Source organism: Corvus brachyrhynchos, unplaced genomic scaffold (genome assembly GCF_000691975.1).
Source record: "Corvus brachyrhynchos isolate BGI_N302 unplaced genomic scaffold, ASM69197v1 scaffold1120, whole genome shotgun sequence".
Classification (NCBI taxonomy): Eukaryota; Metazoa; Chordata; class Aves; order Passeriformes; family Corvidae; genus Corvus; species Corvus brachyrhynchos.
In genome coordinates this window covers 437858-454686 of record NW_008235737.1, presented here as the reverse complement: position 1 = coordinate 454686, position 16829 = coordinate 437858, and positions in this window count along the sequence as shown.

The window sequence follows — 16829 nt, the reverse complement described above, 5'->3', positions numbered from 1 at the left end:
CCCATACCATTCTGTGATTCCATGATTCTGTGAAACAGGACATATTTATAGTAAGTTCCCAACCTTACAGTAAGTTTTTATATTTGAAACACTTGGGTAAGATAACCACTCAGCTATTTAAATGGTTGCCATATGAGGAGAGAGAAACATTTAGATACAGTGAAAGGGAACCAAAGCAAGTCTTGTGAGGTACTGTTCTGCATTATCTCAGGCACTTCAGTGTCAGTGGGGAATTGGGCATGGCAGGCATTTAAATGCTCAGCTTTTTACTACCAGTGATGTTCCCTTTAATGCTTTTGTCTTTGAGGGAAATTCATCAGATGTAAAACCTGAAGACACATCATACTCTTCTGATCATCCCTCATTATTGTTGTTCCATATGTGTTTTAATACAGCTGACCCCAAATGTTCAGAATTCACAAATCGCACTCCTGTAAGTGATCTTGAGTTAAACCAGAAGTTTTAAAGGAAAAAACACCCATTAATATAAAAAGCTTTTTAATTTCCTTACCTTTTATGAGCTATTATTTGGGATGTGTCATCATAAGGTTCTTTTGTGAAATTAAAGTCTTGATATTTCCCCTTGCCTTTTGCCTTGCTTTGCCTTGCCATCCCTTTCCTTCCCCTTTTCCCCTTTCCCTTTACCCTTGTGGACAGGGCTCTCAGGCAGCTCTTTAGTTGCCTTTTTGAACATGTTTTTTGAGGAATGATGCTTCTTTTCGTTCTTTCTGATTAAGACAAGCCCCGAGCAAGGAAGATGTCCTGCTCCACTTTATCTGTCTTAGCCTTTTGTACATTCAGCAGAAAGACTGTGAACATTTCTCATGTCTGGCTTCAGGTCTTTAAAGGAGGGAGGATAATTTTGTGTGTAAGGCATGGCAAATCCGTGAGAATTTTCTGGCCTCCTGTGAACCACAGCTTGAAAAATATGATTAAGTCTGTTTCTTTTTTTTTTTTTTTTTTAATGAACATGAAAGACCCTTGATTATTTAACAAGACCTATAAAAAAGTTATTTTACTTTTTTTGGAGAGCTGACCATGGAGGTTAAATTCAATAAATTGAAGTGTCTGTCTGCGCTTTTGTGTCTGGTTTTGAAATGTGTGTCAAGCCTCTGTTACAGGCCTTGAAGAATTCTGGGGGAATTGCCTTGGATAAACACAGAGATACAAAGTCATTTTAGGTCAGTCAGTCTCCAGAGTCTGTTTCAGAAAGAGCAGTCTTCCATAAGCTTGAGTTGTGCGCCCACCCTGTGTCCCTATCTGGCATATTGATGAGCATCCCAGCCCTTTATGGGATCTGGACATCTGAAATTGGTCAGGTGACGTGTGGGTGCCTGATGAATCCCTCTCCACACACCACTTAAGGAGCAGTTCGTGAAGTTATTCTAAACCCAGATACACCATGTATCCCTGATGCCCTGAAGAATCGGAGACACCTGAGCTGGACTGACAGAGCTGATATGATTCTCACACTTAGAGATCATGGTGTGAAGGTAGTTGGGATGCCCTAGGGCACCTCCAATGAAACCAGAGAACAGAACACGGAAAAATGAATCGATTTCTGATGTATTATCCACATTTCCATGGAGTTTATTTGGAACTAAGAGACGCAGCTCACACCTTGAACTGCCTTAAGCTGTGAACAGAATCTGCTTTTGGTTGTTATAAGGTGCAAACATGTGCAATTTAAGTCTCACATAGGCATTTCATCCAGTGGCATTAGTACTACAAGATGTTACATATGTACAAACAAAAATGAGACATTCTCCTTTGTGTTAGAAAAAATAAAAGGCAATGATTGCATAAACAATGTTTGGGGATTTTTTTGGCTCAGTTTCCAGATTATTACTTTTTGTCTTTGTATGTCAGCGTTTTCTTTTAGTTCAGTGATGTATTTTGAAATCTGTATTGCACACTTTCTAAATTCCCAAATGAATTATTAGAGAAGCACATCAAATTATGGGTTTTCAATGGCAAGATGGATATCTGCCTCTTTGCATATGCATTTTATGTAAAAATACAAGCATGCTCCTAATTTGCTCGCTACAGTGTGACCTTTGTATTATGGTTTTGTTACGAGAGTTTCAAAAATTGTTTCAGACCAGTGGATCATGTCTGAAGGAACAAAACAGCAAATATATTGTTGCTTTTTATTAAGGCTAATGCATGCTAATAAATGCTAATGCCATTTTCTAAAGTACCAAATAGTGATATTAGACTCCAGCATAAGAAGCTGTGGATTAGTCTCAGGTAGTTGAGAGATGGAAAGACCACTAAGCTCAAAGATCACAGTTAAAAAGGGAAAATGGAAAATTCAGGAAGAAAGCATATATTTTAAAACACTAAAGTCAGACTGGTTTTGTTGATGTGGGTCTCTGTCCAGATCTTCCCTGTTTTTCCCTAGGGCTCATGTTTCTGTAAGTCTCATGCTTCTGCCAGCCCCACGGGATCACACCCAGCACCTGCTGGTGTCTGAAACAGTGGTAGATGCTTGGTGTGGACAATCGAATGTGAAGGCTAGAGGTTCCATTGTTTGCTGAGATCATTAGGACATATTTGACCTGGCTGTGCTGCTTTTGCCCAGCAGACATGTCTGGTGTCCTCCCTGTGCTGTCTGAACATCCCCTCCTGATATTTGATGGATTGCTCTGCTCCAGAGAGTCCTGGGATACTGCATTTAGGTGAGTTTGAGTCTTCTGAGCATAGCACTGAAAGAAGCTATGTCACCCCCAGTGTAGCTCTGAAGGTCACTACATTTCATGAGGGAAACATCCTAGTCTAGTCTTCCCAGCACACAGACAGGGAGGTTCTACTCTGCCTTGTAATGATAAAACAGAAATCTGCTGTGACTAAACTGGAACCCCAGAAGGTAATACCTGTGAAAAAAGCAAAAGAGAAGGGATTTTCTCAGCATGAAGTCAGTTGGTGATGAAAAAAATACTGCAAAGGATAGAGAAAAATTAATGCCAAAGACTGAGTTGTTACAGATCCTTGTTAACTGAGGGGCTAGAAGCAATTTCTACCATCTTTTAGGTGAACAACAGAATTGTGAGTGTTTTACATATTCTGTTCTTCTGGTTGAGCCAGACAACTGCTTATCACAAGAACTCTTATTTATTACACCCCAGGGTAGAAGGGAATGATGCATGAATATAATTCTTTCTCTCTGCTGTAATTCTGAGACCTGCCCCAGCAGGCTGTGGCAGCAGCTGCCCACCCACAAACACAGAGCCATGCGATAAGGCTATTGTGAAAAAGATTAGTTAATTGGATTAATTGTACAATTACATAGACTCTCAGGAGTAATCACAGGGAAACAGAAATCTCATAGCAGGCAAGAACTATGTTTTTAAAGTGTCATTTCAAGAGTGACAGAGAAGATAGATTTCCACTGCAGAATTTTTAAAAATTTTTCTACTCAGAGATCAGCTTCTCTAGAGAGCTGATGTCATAGAGGAACCTGGGTAAGTCTGAGCCCCTGCTCATGCCATGCAAGCCTTTGGTGTGCTTGGATGGTACTATGGCTGCAGAAAACTCTTGTGGTGCAGCCAACACAAACACTGCAAAAGCCAGAACCGAGAATCACTGAACATTGAAAGAAGGAACCATCACTATCTTTATGTCTCCCTTTATTATTTGTAAAATATTTGGAAGAAGGCAGCTGTTGTAAGCATTTTCCAGCCTTTTCTTAGCCTTGTTACTACCCTTCTTTCCGCTTTTAACCAGAGTACAATAACAGCACAATTGAGAAGAGACAGGATGTTTTCGGTTCCTTAAAATCAGAGGCTTGCTGTGCCTGGCTAGTATTGCTAACCATTAGACAGAGGGAAAGCTGATGGTTTTTCTTGTCTGGGACACTGAAAAATGCCTCATCCAAGAAATTAGAGAAAGAAAATAATGACTGAACATACAAAATAGCCAGCAAGATGACAACTAGATGATGACAATAATATGTAATCTTGAGAATGAATTTTGTTCATTAAGTCTGCAGGGATCCCACACTCTGTTTCTGTAAAAGAAGGTCTTTAAAAATGGACAGAAAGACTAAAATGGCCATAATACTTCCTTTTGTAAGTGATGAAGCAATCACTTTAATACATTAATTGTGGCTCTGCAACATGACTTGGGTCTGTGACTGACAAGGACCCAAAGACATGAGCTCCTTTAAAAATTTTTTTTCATTGAAGAGTTCTGGAATAAAACCATGAGAATAAGAGAAGTTGAATCTCTCTAAATAATACAGAGAAGCAGTTGTAATTTTTGTTTTGCTGTTTTTAACTGCATTATGTATGCTATCCACTTTTTAAAATCCTCTTGAGAAGCTCTTTTTTCTTTTTATTGTGTTTCCATTTCTGAAGTGAAACTCTGGACCCACTGAAATCTACAGAAATCTTGTCTTGTCTGTTGGCCAGGAGCCATATCTGGTTCACCTCAGCAGCCCAAACAAAAAGCCGTGCTTTTTTAATATATCCAAGCTATTTTTTAATCAGATAACCCTTCCTTGTTCCTTTGCTCTATTGCTGAGGAAATGTGTTCTCATTCTTCCATCTTCACTGATAGCACTGGCAGTAGGTGCAAGAAGATGCTCAAGGAGTGCAGTAACTTCGGCAACAGATATAATTAACTCTATTATTGACATTATTGACAACTGTGTAGTGAAGGTTTATGTATTTTTTGGAGTATGATGGAGCTAAATAACCATGTTTGCAGGCAGAGAAAAATAACTTGTTCAATCCACACATTTACTTTCTTTTTCATATTGAAATGACTTTTTCAGATTTGTCAATAAATAATAGAAACACATTGAGGAATTCAGTCGTTCATTAGGTTGGAGAGGCATAATTTTATCCATATGAGGTGTCTTTGCACAAATAACAAGAGTGAATCAAGAAAATCCAGTTATATCTTTAATTTATACTTGCAGTAGTTAGACGTTTTTTGCAAATGTGTGCAGTAAGGAAAGACGAGCTTCAAAGAAAATGGGTAACTATATTTATTGCACAAAGACCTGTTAATAAATAGGCTAGGAGAAGCACAAACAAGTTAAATGTTATGGGCAAAAATCAGTCGAGTCTGTGTAAACTCATCAATTAAACCTTGCGGAGTCTGGTGGGGCAGTCTGCATGGGAGCTGTGACCTCTGCTGTTACTGACTGAGACCAGGATTTTCTAATTAACATGACTCTCCAGGGACCACTGAATTGATGATGAGTTTTGTGCAGGTACCTGATCACCATTGCAAATAGAAGCCCACAAATTCAGATTGCAGGTGCTTCACTCTGTGCTGCTGAGATGTATTTTCTCCGTGCATGCAAAACGTGGAGTCCTACAAAACTGTTGCCCAGGCACTGCTCTGAAAATTCAGTCCACAGAACTCAGCTTCTTTTTCATTCTTGTTGTTCAGCCTTACTGAGACTGTGACCTTCCATTTATTTGACTTTATTTAAGCGATAAATTGTCTATTCTGTGAGAGTGTATTTTCTATGATTTCCAGTAGTATTTAAATACACCGGAGGTTTTTGCTTTGTCTACTTCTGGTTGGAGGTTGTTACATATTGACACTTTAGCCTCAACAGAGGAGAGGAATGCCTTATTAAAACTGATAGTTTCTACTACATGACCTTTCAAAAATAATTTTACATTTTACTTAAGATTCCCAAGAAGCTGAGAGGCTACTGTTCATGTTACATTTCTATTCCATTTAATTTCTTCACTCCTCTTCTATCTTGAAACAGTTAGAAACAGGGCTTCATTCTAGTTTTGAAGAAGGGATCAATTTTTGTTGGAATGTAAACAGGACCTTCTCAGAAACAACATTATATCCTTACACAATGGAGGTACAGGTGGTGAGCAGTGGCTAAATAATCTGGGCTGCCTCTCCACTAGGAAAATTAGAAGTGTCAGAATCTTTGGCTATGCCAGATCACACAGAGGGGTTCAGTTTCAACTGCATGGGCTGGCTTCAGGCTTCACATTCTCCCAAGCAAACTGGCAAATACTCTCATTCCTCTCAATTACATGTTGCAAACAAATTTGAAATAGCTCTAGGGATAAAGTCATAGGTCAGGCACCTCAGCAAAGAAAGCTGTTCAGAAAAGGAAAAGGGTGTCAGAAGTAAAAGGTGTAAAGCTGAAAATAGTTTTGTCTTTGCTACAGTGAGGTGAAGTCAGAGATACAAGTGAGGAGATGTCCTGCAGCTGCCAGATGAAAGCCCATGGGAAAAGAGCTGGAGAAGGGCTATAGAGATCTGGGATTTCAGCTGCAACAGAAGCTGCAGGGGAAAAACAAAAATAATAGAAAAAAAAAAGATGATGTCAAAAAGCTTGGACATGCAAGGATTTGGTTGCAATGTTGAGATTCTAGGAGGAGTTCCACTGAATATTAACCCTTGGTGAGATGTGGGGGTCCTCAGCAGCCAACTCATACTTTTCAATGCAAATTTGACAACATAATTTCAAATGCGTAGTGTTTGCTTCCACCATGGCATTACCCCCATTTTCTGAGGAAAGGAACATGTGGGATGAAGGTAAAGAACAGTGACACAAGGGTTAACATCTCTGGGAACTTCATTTTAATGCTTCTTTCTCAGAAGCCCATTTCTGATGCCATGCTGGGATGCTAACAGATGAAGCATGTCTGGCTCCATGTCCCTTAATATTTCAACCTTTTATCTTCTGGTCCAGTGAGGAAGTGGTGCAGAACTGAAATGCCACCCATACTGTGACAATTCAATTGTTGTTTTATATTTTAAAAATGTCCTGTTGTTCATGGAAATATGACACCAACAAAAACCCAATAGGAACTAGATGGAATTATTTACTTGCGTGAATCACCAGCTTCTTTATCTGCAGCAAATCCATGTTTCTTTTGTAAATATCTGCTAGCGATGGGGCCAGTTGGATTAAAATAATTGGGGAGTTAAATTATCAACCCAGGAAAAATGCTCATTAAAAGTAGTGCAAGGCCAAAAGGAAGCCATCCAAAAATGTTGTCATTGTTCCTTAACTTTTTGTTGTATCTTAGACCACAAAATGAAGTTTGACACTAAATGACATACACTAATCCCAACAGCTTGTGTACTTTGTTTGTAAAGTTTATAAACGATATATTTTTCTCTTTTTTCACAGTTTCGGACTTTTACATTTTCATCTTGGCATTTCGAATATGTTTGCTGCAAGTGGAAAGGATGATGGCAAAACACTTCAGAACTGCCTCCAATTATATTGACCTTGAATTATAAATCCTTTTCTGGCAGGATAAGCTGGCTACTGTTGCACCTCAACCAGGGCTGGTTGACCGAAAGCTTCTAAACATGAAGGTGAGCAATAGTGGGTGAAAAATTATAAGCATGTGCATGAACAAGGCTGAACCCATGTGTAAGTATAATTCAAGAAATATATGGTTTGATGTCCCAAGGGATTGTGTACGTCACATGTGTTCATTTGATACTGTGAGCAAGTAACGATGGGACCCTACAAAACCCCCAAAACAAAACAGGAAGAGGTGTTCGAAACAAACTCTCCATTTACAAGAATAATTCTGTATCCTTTCCTACGCTATGTAACACACAGTTGTATATCAACTCCGTGAGAAAGGAAAATTGCTTTTATATAAAATAACTGATTTTGAAATTGAAGAGCAAGAAAGAACACTGTATGCTTTAAAATAAATTTGTAGTGTAAGTGTTCTTCTCAATAAAAGGGGACTGTTATTTTTCAATAGGCTTTTATTTCTAGAGTTGCTAAAACCTTTACTACTTCATTACAGTAAGAGAAAGCCAAGTGATTATTGATGTATTCCCTAATTAATAATTTTCCTCTTCCAGAACTATGTCAGCACCATCATTACTCCTATTTTAATAACAGAAGATGAAAAAATAGGCATAATTCAAAACTGCTGCTTAGTATAAAATGGATGGGGTTGTAGAAAACCAGACAAAATCAAGCAGACAAGCAGAAGTAAAATCATTAATGATTTATTCAAAAAACACCATTGATTTAATAATTTGGGGTTGAATATGGTGCATTTTGGAAGGCCCAATTAGCTGGTGGTTAGGAGGAGATAGCTGTGTGTGGAGTGCCCTTGCTGAGTGCGTAAAGACAGCGGTATTTAAAGGTTAAAAAATGGATGCAGGAGAACCTGCTTGGAAACAATTCAGGGCTGAACATGCATGAGGTCAAGTGTGAAAACTGTTTCCTGCTTATTCTGTTTTTTATCTCCAAGCAGAGAAGAAATCAATAATCCCATATAGTGCACACTTCTGAATAAGAACTAGCCACCCCATTCTGAGTAGTCCATTCACATGAGCTCCATGCATTGACAGTAATAAAAAGGAAAGAAAGGACCTTTTTTCTCCATTGCCACAAATTAGGAGCAGTATTTTACCTCTTCCCCTCAGTGCTGCTTTAGACATAGGTTAGCACACGGCCATTGCACACCTGAGAGGGACACAAAAGGTAATGTACAGCTATTTGGATATAAAATGAAAATACATCACACAAATGGCTTTGACTTAAGCAGACTCTGCAGGCAAAGCTGAAACATCCCAGAATGGGCAGAATACTTACCCTAATTCATGGAGCAGCATTTTACCATTCTCTTATCCTTCTTTCCTTCTGTCTCTTTTTAAACATAGGTGATTGCCTACAGGAGCCAAGGCAGGAACTCACAGACTCCATTCCATGAGTCAGTTCCTTTCAGTGAAGATGATTTTCTTTTCTCCATTAGCAAACATTGATTTTCCTAGTTTTGTTTCTTTGGACCTATACTCTGCAAGGCTCCGCCTGCTCCCACTGTGCTGCTGCAGATCATCAGTAACAGCAAGAAAATCTCTGACAATAATACAGGCTACTTACCTGCTGGTTTTGAGCCAGCAGAGAAAGCACAAAAGCACAAAAGAATGCAGAATAAAGATGGTCTGGTGGTTAATCCCTTCTTAAAACCTTTCTCTATTGTGATGCCAGCAGCAAAACTTGACAGTGGTCAGGCTGCAGCTGAGCAGAGACCTCTGCCTAACGCTGTGGCTGGAAGCCTAATTTCAGCTTGTGGTCTCTTGTACTTCTCCATCTGATTTACTCATCCCTTGTAAAATGTTTTAGGTAGGGACCATCTTTTCAACTGCTGTGTCACAGGGAAATGCCACACTGTGCTGCTTAAACCCAATCTAGATAAAAGAGGAGTATTTACTAATTATTGACATGTAAGGTAACGAGAAACCACATAAATATACATTCAAGACAAATGCAACAGGCAAACACAGCACTAGACGTTGAAAAACCCTTAATGAATGCCCAGAGATTTCTGAACATCCTTCTGTAACAAACCCCAGGATGTTTTAATTCCATGCCATCTCACAGTCCCCTCAGCAGTGGGTGTCCTGCAGTGCAACGTGTGGGCGTCTCAGCCTCATGGGTAGCCCTGCTGCTCCCCCCAGCCTTCTGAACCACAGCCAGGGGCCCTGGCATTTCCAGAGAGCCATCTGTGCTGTTTACCTTAACCCATGTTCCTGACTTAAAACACCAGGATGTGATTGTCATGCCTGTGTCCTCATGCCCTGCAGTAACAAGGCTTAACAGGTGGGTTATTTTACCATGTGCTTTGTAGCCCCACTGAGCGATCCAGAGGTGCTGATCTGCTTGTGTTGAAACTTGGGCTTGGCAACAGAGTGGGTGAAAATCCTGGTTTGGTGTCTTGTTTTGCAGGCAGAGCATAAACTACTTGAACTTTTTATTTTTAATTGAAGTATTTCAGGATTTAGCTACCACTGCTACAACAAAAGGCTTTTGCAGAACCATCCTTTTTCTGAGGCTTAGAAATATATGTTTAATTTCCATCCTAAATTTATTCATGGCCCCTTTTTACTCACCAGTGCTTGCACAAGCAGTGTTCATTAGTCTGAATAACAACTATTTCACAGGCTGCAGCACTGGAGGCCTGGTAGGAAGCTCCAACAGCCAGGCAGACTTGTGGGCATCCTAAATCCATTTTTCAAGGAATTCTTCAAGGCTGGAAGAACAGCTTGGTGTGAGAGCTGCATGGAAGCCAGACTCTCAGCTGGGGGGAATGCTAGCAACAGTAGGAAAGATTTCTGGATGAAAACGAATAAATGCATTGTTACACAGAATTTTACATGCAGTAGGACACAGCTTCACTTGAGAATAGAAGACAAATTTTCCTTGGCCGTTATCTATCTCCCACACCTGATGCAAAATGACTTCCAAGGGAAGAGAGAAACTCTTCAGAAGAAAGTTAAATCTTCATCTGAAGATTTAGCTACACTAACTTAGATTTTATTAAACAAAAGGAAGAACAGATTATTTCTTTAGTTTGCATGCCAGAATGCTTAACTCAGCATGGAACACTTTGCCAGTGTCCATGTGTTGTCTCAGGGGAGTGAGCCTCTTTGACAGCTTGTGCGATAAGTGAAGAAGTAATTTGTGGCTTTTTATCTGTGAACTGGTTGTGCTCATTTATAGCCCTATAGGGAGGCAACAGCCTCTCCCTCAGAACAGAACCTGCTCCCCATTGCTGCGTCCTCTCCTTCTGACCAGGGGCACTTGAGAAGCTTTCAGCTTCAAGAATCTCCAGACAATCAACAGAACCCCCATGGAGGCAGGGCACCAGCTCTCTCTTCTCAGGATAGCCATCGGTTCTCAGCTGAGGAGAAAATATCTTTTTCATACATGGCTAAATCAAATAATCAAAGGCTTCCCTGGCACAAACACTGTTGATGCCAATAGCAGCAACAAGCTATGGTTTAATTGCCCCAGGCTAGGGATATTACCTTGCCTAGGTATCTCCAAAAAATAGTGTAAAGTGTCAAAGTTAAGTCACAATTTCTTATTGCTACTCCTAGATGAGTCCTGGAACTGCTACTACCCCTTCCAAACTGGCATAAGCCTTCACAGACATGTCCTATCCATACTGGAATCACTTCCAGTTTCTTAAGTGTCCTGGATTTCTGCTTATAGCATCCAGTTTTGACTGTTTGCCTAACAAGCAACATTTTCTTACCTAAGGCTAGTCAATCACCTCTCTCCTCCTGAGAAGGAGAAAATTTTTATATCATCAGCTTTTCAAAAACCACATCAAGAAACTAATTTGAATATTTTATATATATATTTATTGTATTTATAGAAAGTGCAAACATTTATTGTTAGCTTTGGTTTTAAAATATTGGCTTCTCGGAGTTCACTGATGACTTTCAAATAGTTGGGAGCCTGTTATGCCTCTGGCAGACATCCTGGGAAATTTATGAGTGCAACAAACCTCCTGTTCTTTGGGGGTCTTTGAATAAACCTACATGTCACCATAATGAGAACAAGCAGCAAGCTGCTGTTGGTAGTCAGGGACCTTGTAAGACTGCCCTGGGATAAGAAGTTCTGGAAGCTAATAACCTTTATAGTCTAAGTTCTGCTTTTAAAATGTAGATGAAAATAATTGTGTGTGGCTGTGAATCCAGATCAACAACAGTGAACTATGGTAATAGATTTATGTGTGTGGGTCATTTCTCAGCTTGAGCAGGGGAAGTCAGCTGGATGATAAGTAGTTTTATTTAAATGCACATGGCAAAATTAGGAGATATTCCTGCTTCTGCTGAAGTCTGACTCCTGAGATTTCAGGTTCGTACAGCAGATCATGTAGGGCCAGGACTGTTTTTGAGGAATGGACTGCTCGAGCTGGAAGTCTAGCTAGAAATAGGACAGAATTTATGCATAGATGCAAGGCATCATTTTTTTCTGGAGTACAGAAGCTGCTTAAACTGTCACGTTTCAGGTTGCCACATATCACTGATGAACTTCTTTCAAGATCATGCATGCTGTTTATCGTATTTTGCATGTCAGATGGGGCCCATGCTGAACTCACACAACGATGTTATACTTCCTGTGGTGATAGGAATTGGAACTAGATGATCTTTAGGGTCCCATTTCCAACTAAACCATTCCATGATTCTGTGAGGGTCTGTCCTTGGTCTGTTGCTTAAAGGAGAAGGCCACATGGTATTTGGCTGCTGTTGAGAGAGTCGATGTCCAAGCTGAGCTTGGAACATGGGGCTGTGCCAAATATCCCAGATGTTTCTGTGTGTGGGAAGACACAGGAGGAGAAAGAGCCCTAGTGGCAGAGGTTTGTGGAGTCGAAGTACCCGGGTAAGTCTCCCAGTCAGCACTGGCATTGTCTGGTAAGTAGAGACCCCCACCCAGCTGAGCTGTGTCATGTTTTCCCTCACAAACTGCAGACTACAAAGGGACAATCCTCAACCACTATACAGCCACAGATACCACCAGACTTCTGTAAGTGAAAACTTTTCCATAGATTTCCATAGCCCCTTTCTATAGCCCAGGAGTGAGCGCTGAGGTGTCTTCCAGTGCTTCAAAAGAAGCCATTTTGGTAAAACACACTTTTAGTTGAAAGTAGGCACAGTGAGCCTTCTGTTGAAGCAGGCAGGAGCAAGGCAGCAGTGGGGCTGTGAGCATTACCTAACATTTTGACAGGGCAGGAGCACTTCTGCTCAGGAATTTTGGAAAGTTCTCCTAAGCAGGCAGTATCATAAAGCCCAGTTCCTGGAGAGGCACCAGGCTGTTGAGAGGGCTGCTGAGAGTTAGCTGAAGCAGCCTTGGAGCCTGACACACATGAGCAGGGCATGAGTGTTGCTGGGGACCTTGGTTATGGCACATGAGATCTGCAACACTGCCTTGTGCCAGGGGCTTTAGCAGGTGTTTCCCCCAGAGCCTGGATGCCTGACAGATGTGTGCCATGGGCTGGACACATCTCTGCAACAGCATTTTTAAAAATTCTCCACTCCTGCTGATGTCAAGGCTCTCCATGTCCACAGTGGTGTGGCCCCAGGCTTTTCTCCATAGGACTTAAAAGATTCTGGGTCTTAAAGTCCTTTGGGGAAAGATTTCCTCTTTCTTTGCATTTTAGAGCATCAAGGAGGCCTGAGCTTAGCAGAAACTGTCAAATAAAAAGCAGTGCTTTTGTGTGGCTCCCAGATAAATACAGAAAAAGTACCGTTATTGGCAAGGAGAGCTTTCTCTGAAAACAAGGAGATGCTAAAATAATTATTATTTGAAGCCTGAAAGGCTTGACTTTGCAAATTTAGAGTAATTTTAAAGCAAATCTACTTTAAAGTTTGTTTTAACTAGATTTTTTCATCACTTATCTCAGCAAAAGAACAGTGGCCAGGGCTTTCATATTTGGGGGCTCATATTGCATTTATGTTTACTTGTCCTTCAGTGCCCCTCCTCAGTAGGAAACAGCAGTGTAAAATAAAAAAGAAACTAAAGTCTGCTTCTATGCTGCATTGTTGTTTGGTCTGTTACTAACAGAGATTCACAGGAGAAGAGTAGCAATTAAAAAACTGCTGGAGTCACTTAGGGTCAATTTTTATTATTTGTGACCCTAGGAATGAAATGCTAATTACAGGTCAATGTACCAAAGGCTTACTGCTCCCGCCAGAAAAGCCACAGCCATATTTTCACTGAGATCACACACTTTGCTGCTTCAGGGAGGCACCACACCCAAGGGGATGCAATCAATGACAGGTTGCCTCAGGTGAGCACATTAAAGCCAGAGGAAGAATGCAGCTTGGAGAGAACCAACTGCATGTGCCTGTATAAGCTATGGTACACATCAGGTATGAAGATATTTGGGAAGAATAAGCGAGGATCCATTTGTGTTGGTGGTAGCCTGGCCAGAGGTGTTTTATGTAGTGGACAAGAAACATTTGAGACCTTCATGCCACAAACAAATACAAGGAGAAACTTGTTACTGCTCTGTTTGGCAAATGGTAAGCCATTGGTATTCCAAATCACCCAACCAGCTTCACGGCAGCTGGCTTACAAAACTCAAAAAGCAAGGTGAAGAAAGAGATGAGAAAGCACATTTCTGAAATCAGGAGGCCACACATCCAGTCCCTGAGTAGACCTTGTCAAATGTCTGCGGGTGCTGTGCAGTTTTTTTAGGCCTTTTGTTTTACTTTTATATCAGACAGATTTCTGCTGGCTAGACCTATTCTTTATTCTGTCTCATCTCAGTAAAAAGGCAAAAAGCTTTTCCACAATGTGCTATACAACATGAGAACTATTGCTCACCACAGTAGTACAACAAACTGTGCCAGAAAAGGCTTGTCTTCTACTTTATGTAGTATTTCAATATATATTAATTTAAGTCCTATGAAATATTACTATAATACAGTGGAAATAGAAAGCAAATACTGCTAGGGGGATGGTTCTGATCAATACTGATGCATCTCCCTTGTATTGCTTACTACTTCAGAAGGCAAACACAAAGGCACAAATACCATTAAAGAATTTTTTCCACTCAAGTATTTTAAAGTTTTTCTTGTAGCTGCTGTTACAGACCTAACCATAAAACCAGAAGATTGGCTTCACTGAGCCAATCTAAAGATCCAATATCCTGTCTTTGGCAGAGAGCAATGAGAGATGCTTGGAGAAAGAATGTAAGAAATAGCACATTTATAGAGTGATCTTTCCCCTGGTATGCACTCTCAGTTTCCAGCAATAACCATTTAAGAGTTTCCCGTGCCAGCTGTGGCATCCAGACCATCATGTTTAATGAGGAACTCCTCTCACTGGGCTGTCACCAGGTTGTTGTAATTAGGTCCTGCGTAATTCTGTGCCAGCTGGAGCTGGGCAGAGTCCAGACGGCTCCGGAAAAGGGCTCCAAGGTGCAGTTCCTGGGGCAGACCTCCTGCCTGGCACCCTCCTGCAGAAGGCGGAGCTGCCACTCAGCCACTCCCGGGGCGGTGGGTAACGGTGTGTGCCGAGACCCAGGCCAGCCTCCAACACACCCTGGCACAGGTGCTCTGCTATGCAGTGCTGTTCCTTGGGGTGAGATGGCAACTGAAGAAAAAGAGGAAGAAATATGAAATACAAGCCTTTACAGGAGCCTTCCTGAGAACTTTTACTGCTGGTAAGCTGTAATTTTGCATGTTTCAAGCAAAAGAGGTAAAACCTGTATACATTTCCCTATGGTCTACCAGTACAGTTTTCCAGGAACAGAATGGACTTCTTTATGAAGGTGTTAAGTGACTGAATTAAGGTAATGGCCTTAAACTGAAAGAGAGTAGGTTTAGATTAGATATCTGGAAGGAATTCTTTATTGTAAGGGTGATGTGGCACTGGAAGAGGTTGCCCAGAGCAGCTGTCGATGTCCCACCCCTGGAAGCATTCAAGGACACTCTAATGGACTTTGTGCAGCCTGGCCTAATGAAAGGTGTCCCTGCCCACGTCCCTTCCAAACCAAAACATGATATGATTCTATAATTCTATGATTCTTGTTTGACCCCATTGTGAAAAACAAGGGAGGAAACATGTATGACACACATAAGAGATGGCAGCAGCACCTTCAGAAGACTGTCATGTTAGAGAATTGCTGTTTTTGCTTTCAACATCTTTCACCCATTTCTCTGTAACAGAAAAGCTTTGACAGAGACCAGCTTCACTGTCTTTTCCACTATCTCAACATATCCCAGACTCATTTTCAGTGGTGCTTGTTTATCAGTCCTTCTCACCTGACTAATCTGTATGCTGACAAGCTTGTGCAGCTTCAGCCAGATTCCTTTGTTTGAGGGAGAGCACTTTTATTGAAGAGGTTTCAACCTGAAATAAAGCAGGGTGTCATGGTTCTGGTTCTTGGTTCCAGTAATGCCCTTGGCTTTGAAGCAGCCTGAGATACCTGATACACCATCATCTACAAGAGGAAATGTTTTTCCTTTGTGCTCTAAGGAATTCATTCTCCCTCTGACTATTAATTTTGCAGTGTACTATGCACTCACTTGCAGGTGTTAGTGAAGATAATTTTTGGGCCAATTAAGCTCTGACTTGGCACGGAGATCATATAGCTTTGCAGGTTGCTTTTCTCCTGCCTGGAGAACATATGTTTCCCTCTTATTTCCACACCTCACCTTTTGGGACAGCACCGTGATAAACAGTGGCATGACCTGTCTTCCTGAGCTGCTCCCTGTAATTTTAAACAGAAGCTGCTGGAGACACATCTGATACAACGATTGTCTCTGTTTACCCAGTCTTGCACTGCTGAGGTGTGAACTCACCCTTACTACCATGTGTGACTCTAGTCATTATTGTCCTATGTCCTTTGCAAATAACCCCTAAAGCCTGCTTGTTGCAGTGAGCCATGATCAACTGAATCAAGTGGACCAAAAGGTCCATTGGTTTGATGCTTCCACAGCCCAAAAGCCTTGAGCATTCAAAAGGCTGTGAAAAATATATAAATCCATGCCTTACCATGGCTGCAGCCCTCCCCTCCCCGTATTTCTCATATTTGGCTGTCTTTCTAGAGAGTTCTATGTTCTTTGGTAGTTGATTGGCCCTTGTTACTCCTCCCTGCCTACCCTTCTCCCATTTGCTGTAATTCCTTCTTCCCACCTTGGTAGCACCCCCTGGCTGATGTTCCATTGGTTACTGTGTGTTTTCCACACCCATGTTGTGGGGGTACTGATAGAGACTGAAATACTATATTTTATGACTTAAACGTTTTCTTAAAGGACTTTTAAAATTGTATTACAAAAGCTGCAAAGAAGACTCCCACACCCTGAATGGGGCTCTGACTGAGGCCTGACACTGCTCGCTGATGAAGATAAGATAAAGTAACAACTCAGGGCTGGGGACATTCACTGAGTACAGGCTTAACACCTCCAGGGTGGAGACCACAGCCCCAGGGCTATCAGCTGCCAGGCTCCCACAGACCCTCGAACCAAGGGGTGGAGGGAGGAGAGGCTTTGGGTATCTGGGAAAAGCCTCTGGTCAGAGGTGCAGTGACTGCCCATCCTCCACTGTGCAGAGGAGC